Source organism: Sinocyclocheilus rhinocerous, unplaced genomic scaffold (assembly GCF_001515625.1).
Source record: "Sinocyclocheilus rhinocerous isolate Xijiao unplaced genomic scaffold, SAMN03320098_v1.1 scaffold1755, whole genome shotgun sequence".
In the NCBI taxonomy this organism is placed as follows: domain Eukaryota; kingdom Metazoa; phylum Chordata; class Actinopteri; order Cypriniformes; family Cyprinidae; genus Sinocyclocheilus; species Sinocyclocheilus rhinocerous.
The window spans coordinates 101,976-112,926 of record NW_015627247.1 but is presented as its reverse complement, the minus strand read 5'-3'; the positions used below and the strand labels follow the sequence as shown (position 1 = coordinate 112,926).

At 35.0% G+C, this 10,951-nt stretch overlaps 1 pseudogene; it reads left to right on the top strand.

Moving 5' to 3' along the window:
• Positions 1 to 10,951, top strand: part of LOC107725146 (long-chain-fatty-acid--CoA ligase 3-like) — a 40,020-nt pseudogene that overhangs the window by 24,757 nt on the left and 4,312 nt on the right.

Sequence of the window (10,951 nt, the reverse complement as noted above, 5' to 3'; positions counted from 1 at the left end):
AGTGGGCAGCCATTTTTGCTGCGGCGCCCAGGGAGCAGTTGGGGGTTCGGTGCCTGGCTCAAGGGCACCTCAGTTGTGGTATTGAAGGTGGGAGAGAGCGCTGTACATTCACTCCCCCCACCTACAATTCCTGCCGGACCTGAGACTCGAACTCGCAACCCTTGGATTACGAGTCTGACTCTCTAACCATTAGGCCACAACTTCCCCAGTCGTGTTCCCCACGATTATCAGCCTCCAGAACAAAAATAAAACTGTCACAGTCTTTTGCTATGTCTTGGATTACGCATAGGCAAGTATCCACAAGTAAAGCGAAAGAGATGATTAGTTCACGTGCGCTGCCGCTTCTCTTGATCTGAGGCATCTACAGTGATCTATCACACCATATTAAAGAGCGCCAATTTATTGCTTGAATTTCCTAATAAAATGGACAGAATTTGAAATCTGAGAATGTTTCATATCAAAGGTAACAAAGCTTTTTATCCATTTAACACATCCTTGCTGAATAAAAGTATTCATTACTTTCGAAAAAAGACTTTACTGACTCCAAACTTTTGAACTGTAGTGTATATTGGAACACAAGATTTTCATTTTGAATAAATGCATATATATTTTTTTTTAATTCATAAAAGAATCCTGAAAAAACGCCCAGCCCTAGCATATTTCGTTGTTTTTAGTGGCCTCCGCTGTCACTGTGTGGTGTGCTGTTGAACATGAAAAGTGACGCACTGTCTCTCTGTTCATCTGTTCTCTTCATAAATAAATAAATGCACAAGCCTATGTGCTCGTAGGTTCATTATTAAAAATGAAAATGCATTGACACTGAAGACTGGAGTAATGATGCTTAAAATTCAGCTTTGCATCACAGGAATAAATTATATTTTAAAGTATATTAAAATAGAAACTCTTATTTTAAATTGCAATAATATTTCACAAAATAAAAGTTTTTTTTCTGTATTTTTGATCAAATAAATACAGCCTTGATGAGCATAAGAAACTTCAGTAAAAAATATTAAAAATCTTACTGATCCCAAACTTTTGAACGGTAGAGTATATATATATATAATAAATATAATAAATATATATATTTGTTATATACTGTATATACTAATAACAATAAATATTTCAATTAAAAATTTTATCTTTTATACTAAATATTTTTATTTTTTATTTAAATATTTTAATAAATAATAAAATATTATGCCTAAACCACTAAAATATAAACATAAAACACAGCTATTAAAACAATTAAAGTAATAATATAAAATAATAATTTGGTATAATCAATTTTAGTTACAAATTTCTTGATTTTATATTGTGTACATTTATCAAATATATAATCAGTCTCTCTCTTTCTCTCTCTATATAAATGCTTTTTTTTTTAAATTATATTTTAAGGAATAATAAAATAATTTCAGCCTTTTAATGAGACATGAGACTTTGTGATGATGTTTAATACATTGTATTACTTTGTAATTATTTGTGAAATTTAGCAATTATTTTAAAAAATAGTTTCTACAACATTTTTTTTTTTTCAGTATGATGTCACAATAAGGCACTGCTCTGTAATTACAACTTGATCAACACAGTGATGTCACAATCAAGCACTGAATATCAAATATTGTCAGTGGAAAATGCTGAAACAACAGCAGTATGTAATAGAAAAAATGTGCAGTGCTGTGGGAGTTTCTTATTTTTTGCAACTGTGTTGAGATTAATTAAAACTTTTCTTTTCATTATTTTTACTTTATAGTCCACCAAGATAAAGAAGGGAAGCAAAGGAGACATTAGCGTCCTGCGGCCCACTTTAATGGCAGCAGTACCAGTAAGGCTGAATCTCTCTCTCTGTTTCTCTCTGGGCTTTTGGGGTTGAATGTCAGCGAACGTGATTGTCTGGAATGATTTACAGCTGTAAACAGAACGTGAGAAAGCCCGGTGTGGATATCCTTCTGACACACACACACACACACACACACACACACACGAGTAGTGACTCACACACTGTAGATACACAATTAATAATGTTTAATCACACACACACACACACATTGTAATGGTTCCATAAAACTTCCATAAACACAGCGGCTGAGAGCAGTGGGAGAACATCCGAATCATAAGGGAGCTTTGGAAAAAAAACTCAGAAAGCACTTCTCCACCCTCCCGTGTCACATGAGATGTGATTAAATGTGAAGTGGAAAAATGTCAGCAGTAACTCAATTAGAATCATATCTGTAATCCACTTCCCTTGCAAAACAATACTGTGGTGATTCCAGATGGTAATGCAGCGGTGCTTTATGTGCCGTTGTGCTGAACGATTACCATATTCATGGTGCTTCAAGGTTTTTCAGAGACTTTTTTTGTGTTTTCTTTTTTCTCTCTCTGGGAGAAGAGGCCATTGCTCTGTGCCCACGTGAAGTCAAGGGGTCGTTTTTGTGATGTCATTTCCTGTTTGCCTCATGCATGTCGATTATATGTCAGTGACTTTGATTTGGTGGATAGATATACAGTATATATATATATAAAATAATTTATATAAAATACATTTAGACATTATTAAAAATAGTCTAAAATGTAATTAATTATTACAATTTAATTAAACCATTAAAATGGAATCCAGAAAAATTTTAAACAGAAAAACACAATTTAGTAAAAATAAAACAGAATTTCAGAAAAAAATAAAACATTTCACAGGGCCTTAATATTGTGATTTTGGTTCAACTTTGAGGGAATTTGGAGGGGAAATAAATCATATATAGAAAATTTAATATATAAAAGTAATCCCACATTTAATATAAATGTTTTTTGTATTTTTATTTAAATATTTTAAGAAAAAAAATTATAGATATTATGCCAGACTATAAAAACAATTAAAATAATAATTATAAATATAAAAGTGTGTGTGTGTGTGTGTGATTTTAAGAATGATTTTTATTTCACGTTTTTCATTTTTTACAAATTTTAAGAAATAAAATGTTACGCCACACTACATAACACTGTCAGCGTTTTAATGAGACTTGTTTCTCCACGATGTCAGGAAACTAGCGATTTCAATTCAGAAATTTAATCCTGGTTGTCAGTCCAGGTTAATTCCAGTCGTTGTATGTATGAAATGCATTTTTAATGTTTTGAAAAGAAATTCATTTGTCTGGAAACAAAAAGTTCATGCCATGTGAAAGAGACCAAAAAAAAAACCACTCATGCCTCAGTGCTGTCATCAGGTATGTCTGGGGCTTTTATATGCACATCATTTCTCTCTGTCTCTGTTTGTAGGAGATAATGGATCGGATCTACAAGAATGTGATGCTGAAAGTGGAGGAAATGAGTGTTTTTCAGAGGACTCTTTTTCTGTTGGCCTACAACTATAAGATGGAGCAGCTTGCGATGGGATACAGCACACCGCTGTGTGACATGTGCGTCACACACACACACACGTGAATACACACATACACACTCCATCCCCAGTTTTAGAGAAGCTTCTTTTGCCAATTACAAGCTGCTCATAAGTTATTGCTCATAATATTTATTTCACTATTCTTGGAGTCAAATATTTGAACTGGTTCATTGAAATATCCAAAAAACAACCTGCCAAAATCAATTAGTGTTCTCAATGCTACTCGAAAGAAAGAAGACATTCTAGGAACAGGTCATTTGATTATTATTGAATTATCATTGAATAGCATTGCTAATTTTAGTAACTCCTCAACACTGGTTCTCACAGTCCCAACTCTTCATTCTCCTTCTGTCTCCAGACTGGTCTTCCGGAAGGTTCGGGCGTTGTTAGGTGGCCGTTTGCGGGTGTTACTGTCAGGCGGAGCACCTCTGTGTGCCGCGACCCAGCGGTTCATGAACATCTGCTTCTGCTGTCCTGTAGGACAAGGCTATGGCCTCACGGAGACCTGCGGCGCTGGGACCATCAGCCAGCGTGAGATTCACACCCTCATTCAGCATTTCAAACATTATGCACTTTTTCATAATCTAAACTAGCATCCAAAAGTTTGGGGTCAGTAAGAAGAAATTAATATTTTTGTTCATCAAGGATGCATTAAACTGATCAAAAGTGACAGTGAAGACATTTATAATCTTACAAAAGATTTCTTTTGAATTTTCTATTCATCAAAGAGTCTTTCACAAAAATATGAAGCAGCACAACTGTTTTTAACATTGATAATAATCACAGATGTTTCTTGAGCAGCAAATCAGCAAGGCTGGAGTGATGATGCTGCTGAAAATTTAGATTTGCATCACATGAATAAATTACATTTTACAATATATTCTCATAGAAAACAGTAAAAGATTATTACAATTTAAATAACTGTTTTTATTCAAATAAATTCAGCCTTGGTGAGCAGAAGAGGCTTCTTTACAAAACGTTCGAACAGTAGTGTATCCAAATGGTAATTCTTTGATATAGGCAGATATCTTTTTTAAACAATGGGAAAGTAGTTTATTTTGTTGTTTTGTGTTGTGTTGCTTCATAAAAGTTTGTTGCAAAAATTGTGTTTTTGGTGCGTTTTCACTCTATGAACGGTTTGTAAATAGAACAGGTGTTAAAAGCACACAATCATGGATATTAAAATGCATACACGTGAAAAATACACTCCCATACACCATCGCTCATATAAAGCTCACATTTTACAACGCAAGAGAGCAAAACTATATTGTTCTGTTCTAATCAATAAAACTGGGTGGAAAATGGTCGTGCAAACTAATTTAGTTTTTTGGTGCAAAGAAAAACCTGTGGACCTGAGAGTCCAAACAAATCATGATATGACCACTTTAATATGTAAACCGATTATACATATTTAAAATAACTGTTAATGAGAAAATTATATTAACAAATGTCCAGGCAAATGAAACTAGGTCACTAACTCAATGTCCTGATCCTCAGCAGCCACAGAAGAAACATTAACATGAACATTTGTGGAGGACAGCTGCCTTGTAAAATGATTGAGGTTTGTGTTCTCAGAGGAATCAGTGGTGGAACAGTGCGAACAGATGGTGACTCCTGAAATATGACTTTTTTTTAAAGAAGAAATACATTTTTTTCTGCTATGGAAATAATTACATAACTGTGCCCTTACAGCCAATAGATAAGACTTATTGTCTGCGTGCGTGCGTGTGTGTGTGTGCACGTGTGTGTGCGTGCGTGTGCGTTTGTGTGTGTGCGTGCGTGCGTGTGCGTGTGTGTGCGTGTGTGTGTGCGTTGAGCCACACAAACTGAGTCACGCTCGCCTTTTACTTTAGTGATGACATGGAGAAGGTAATATTACCCACAATCCCGTGGGTGGCAGGTAACCGGATCTGAGTGTGGCGTTGCGAAAGGCAGCCGTCCACCGTGTGTGCGTGTGTGTGCGTGTGTTTGTGTGTGTGTGCGTGCGTGTGTGTGTGTGTGTGTGTGTGTAGTTTGGGATTACAGTACAGGACGAGTTGGCGCTCCGCTGGTTTGCTGTGAAATTCAGCTGAAGGACTGGATAGAGGGTGAGTGTGATACACACACATATATCTGCTCTTATAAAAACACTGTCATAGACGTTTACCTATTCATCAGGCGATATGTCTGGAGGTTTGCTACGCAGAGAGAAAGATCAGCAAAACAAAAGAGAAGGAAGTGGAAAAAAGCATTAAAGGTAGTTTGCGACCTTTTAAGGAAGACACTTTGAGCGGCTATTTCTGGAGAGATCAGCTTTGTTCTGTACATGATACACAGTAACTAAATGTCTATTTGAAAACGCATTAAATTATTATCCACAGCTCTCATTACAAAGAAAAGTCCCAAACATTATATAATGGTATTATTATAAAACCATTAGAATGAGAGGCCATGTGTCACGTAATCTCCAAAGCATCATTGTAAGCAAGTGGAGACTATCTATCTATCTATCTATCTATATCTATATATATATATATATATATATACTGTTAACTAATATTTGCCAGCTGCTAACTGTTAGCTAAGATATCCATTAGCAGAACTGCCCTTGTGAAAAAGTAAACTTTAAAAAAACTTATTACAGAAATAATATACTTAAAAGGAATATATTTATACTTACTGAATCTTACTGTTTTCAGAATCTAAATGAACGTATCGTATTATAAAAAATATATTATAGTTGAAATGTATACATGATGCAATTAGCTTAAGTAGGACTTAAATACATATTTATATGTAATTTCATAATTACATTATTTTTAAAATATATTGTTAAAGTGTACTGCTGGATGCACTGGCAAACATTTATGGTATACTAAAATATACTAAAATCTAAAGTATTATATATTTAATTATATATTATATGTTATTATCTTTTTATATATTGAATTATTATATGTTAATTGTATTGTATATGTTATTAAATATTGAATTATATAGTGAAACTTGTATGCCATGTATTTAAATATATTTATAATGAAACATCTGTAATGATTAGGTTGCAATTTAATACATTTAAATATATTTATATATATATATATATATATATACTGTATACTATATTCTTTCAAGATTTGAAGTACACCATAAGTGCGCATTCAATACAATTAAGCACATTCGTTTCACAGTAGTCTATACACATTTTCTGCTAATTTTTAGTCTTTCAACCACAACTGTTCATGGAAACCGCCCTAAAACTGTGATTGGTCCCTTTACATGTCAATCAGATCTCTTCCTGTCTAAATAAGCAGTTCTTGGCCAGAAGCTGCCATGTGGACCAAATCATACGTCCTTATGTCAAAGGTTTGACTATACAAGACTAAAATAACACTGACTTATGGCTTAATAACCTACTGTTGCGCTTTATACAGTTTAAACCATTTCCCGTCTCTCTTTTTGTGTCTTAATGCAATCTGTGTGTATCCAGGTGGATATCGCAGCATGGACCGGCCCTGTCCGCGAGGGGAGATTCTGGTCGGTGGGCCCAACGTAACAATGGGTTACTACAAGAACAAACAGAAGAACAGTGAGGACTTCTTCATGGATAAGAAAGGCCAGCAGTGGTTCTGCACCGGAGACATTGGCGAGTTTCATGGAGACGGCTGTCTGAAGATTATCGGTGAGAGAGATTAGCCAGAACATTGTAAAGACAGCACGTTTTGGCAGGAGCAAGCGAATGGAAGTCCCCTCTTCTTTACGATAAAACGCGTTAGTCCTGTACTTCCTGTAAATGACACATCTCGCTGTCAACTTATTCCCGTAAGAGCAGCGATAAGAACTCAAAGAAAGCAGGATACACTCCAAAAGGGAGAGAAAGAGAAACTTCCTGTAGCACAAACTCACTTACACATCTGATGAAATATGGTTAATATTTGCATATGTGTGTGTGTATGTGTTTGCATGTTAGACCGTAAGAAAGACCTGGTGAAGCTTCAAGCGGGAGAATACGTGTCTCTGGGAAAAGTGGAGGCCGTTTTGAAAAACTGCCCACTTGTTGACAACATCTGTGCCTATGCCAACAGGTGCCGACACAAAGCACAACCTGTACTGCACTAACAAAAAGACCCTCAACATATGTTACAGTACTAACCAATGACATAACAGGTTATCAAAATCCCTTCTATATTTCACACACAACAGCTTTAATGTTACCCAAATTCACTCGGTTGATATCTAAAGCTCTTTATTCTATATCCCAGAAAGCATTTTGGTCGGATGTCAACAGCTGCAATTATATAGCAGGGTCACCAAATCTGTTGCCCCTCTAACTTCTATACGTCATAACTGTGCAGTGCTTTAATTAGGATGGAAAAATGTAAACAAATTTCTGCTATGATCTAGTGACCTATGATTACATTTTAGATGACAGTGAGTCTATTGTTATATTTTTAATAATGATTTTTGGCATAAAAGAAAAATCAATAATTTTGACCCATACAATGTTTTTTTGGGCTATTGCTACAAATATACCCCAGCGACTTAAGACCAGTTTTGTGCTCCAGGGTCACATATAAAAAAAATTTAAACTTAAAAAAAAAATCTTAAACGGCTCAAAAGCATTTTTAAATATAAAAGTATTTATTGTTATATTTTTAAAAATGTGTAATTTAAAAAAATAAAATATTTTATAAAAAGACTTTATATATTAACTCATAATAAAATACATAATTATATAAATATATTATTATAACAAATAAATTATTAGAATAAAACACCAAACATTTGAAATGAAAATATGAATCACTGCTCTTAACTGAATAATTTTAGTGGAATTAATAAGAATCAATGTATATTTAATTAATGCATCAAAAACTATGTAGTGTTTTATACTGTTCATTTCTTTTGTGTCTTATTTATATTGTATTTGTTTATTTGCATTTTTTTCTTATTTTTTTTTAAATAGCAAAGATAAAATTAAATGTCATGATTTATATCGTTATCCTGAAATAAAATACTCATGTCATGAAATAAACATTTGGTCATATCATCCACCCCTAACACCACACATTTGTAATCAACTCTGCTGAATACACCCACAAATAATTTTAGTCCCACCTCTTCCTGTTTTCCAGTGATGAGTCTTATGTGATTGGCTTTGTGGTGCCCAATCAGAAGCAGCTTCGGGCGCTGGCTGAGAGGAAGCGTGTCAGAGGTTTGTGGGAGGAGCTCTGTAACAACCCCGTCATCGAGGAGGAGGTGCTTAAAGTCATCACAGAAACGGCACTGACAAGTGAAACACAGTTTGGATTAGCGTACTATCATACTACTCAAACTATTTCTGCTGTATCTACAGGGTTTCTGCAGGTCCTAACACATTAATTCATCCTTCCACAAATTAAGACCATTAAAAGGTCTTGAAGCAAAGCACATTCTTAAATTCATAAAGTCATAGCTAGTGCTGGGCGGTATACCGGTTCATACCGAATACCGGTGTTTATTTTTGTTATGATATGAATTTTTTAAATACCGCAATACGTCGCAGTATGTCACTTAAACAACGTTCGAAACGCCACACTGTTTGAAAGAGGTCCCTTTTCACTGTTGCACTGTGGTGAGGGAACAGCTGTATGTGTTACTAAACGTGAAAGTTCCGAAACTGAAGCTGTAGAACTAATAGAACGTGATGACACAGAAGAACTCATCCACAATATCCACATTGACCGCCACAAATATCCACCGCCCGCTGCCATCAGCTCCCGCGTCTCACAAACACGAGCGCGACTTTAGCACTAGATTTAGCAACTTCAGACCCTTTTAGCGGCTTTTTTCCATAGAATATTCATACTGACAAACCTAGCGACTTTTTTTGGATAAACCTTAGCTATGGTTCAGTTGGAAATTTACGGTAGGGAATTTACAAAATATCTTCATGGAACATGATCTTTACTTAATATCCTAATGATTTTTGGCATAAAAGAAAAATCAATAATTTTGACCCATACAATGTTTTTTTGGGCTATTGCTACAAATATACCCCAGCGACTTAAGACCAGTTTTGTGCTCCAGGGTCACATATAAAAAAAATTTAAACTTAAAAAAAAAATCTTAAACAGCTCAAAAGCATTTTTAAATATAAAAGTATTTATTGTTATATTTTTAAAAATGTGTAATTTAAAAAAATAAAATATTTTATAAAAAGACTTTATATATTAACTCATAATAAAATACATTATTATATAAATATATTATTATAACAAATAAATTATTAGAATAAAACACCAAACATTTGAAATGAAAATATGAATCACTGCTCTTAACTGAATAATTTTAGTGGAATTAATAAGAATCAATGTATATTTAATTAATGCATCAAAAACTATGTAGTGTTTTATACTGTTCATTTCTTTTGTGTCTTATTTATATTGTATTTGTTTATTTGCATTTTTTTCTTATTTTTTTTTAAATAGCAAAGATAAAATAAAATGTCATGATTTATATCGTTATCCTGAAATAAAATACTCATGTCATGAAATAAACATTTGGTCATATCATCCACCCCTAACACCACACATTTGTAATCAACTCTGCTGAATACACCCACAAATAATTTTAGTCCCACCTCTTCCTGTTTTCCAGTGATGAGTCTTATGTGATTGGCTTTGTGGTGCCCAATCAGAAGCAGCTTCGGGCGCTGGCTGAGAGGAAGCGTGTCAGAGGTTTGTGGGAGGAGCTCTGTAACAACCCCGTCATCGAGGAGGAGGTGCTTAAAGTCATCACAGAAACGGCACTGACAAGTGAAACACAGTTTGGATTAGCGTACTATCATACTACTCAAACTATTTCTGCTGTATCTACAGGGTTTCTGCAGGTCCTAACACATTAATTCATCCTTCCACAAATTAAGACCATTAAAAGGTCTTGAAGCAAAGCACATTCTTAAATTCATAAAGTCATAGCTAGTGCTGGGCGGTATACCGGTTCATACCGAATACCGGTGTTTATTTTTGTTATGATATGAATTTTTTAAATACCGCAATACGTCGCAGTATGTCACTTAAACAACGTTCGAAACGCCACACTGTTTGAAAGAGGTCCCTTTTCACTGTTGCACTGTGGTGAGGGAACAGCTGTATGTGTTACTAAGCGTGAAAGTTCCGAAACTGAAGCTGTAGAACTAATAGAACGTGATGACACAGAAGAACTCATCCACAATATCCACATTGACTGCCACAAATATCCACCGCCCCCTGCCATCAGCTCCCGCGTCTCACAAACACGAGCGCGACTTTAGCACTAGATTTAGCAACTTCAGACCCTTTTAGCGGCTTTTTTCCATAGAATATTCATACCGACAAACCTAGCGACTTTTTTGGATAAACCTTAGCTATGGTTCAGTTGGAAGATTTCCCGCGAACGCGAGGTCTGACTTTCCCGGAGAAGTGTCACCTCTCTCGACGTCTGTTCTGTGCAGTGAGCGGCAGAGAAGCAGCGCATTCAGTTGGCCGCACCGCAGCCGACTCGTCAATAAATGAGTACAAAACAGCGTTTCCAAGCACCTGTCGCTTACTGACTGTTTGGAATTAT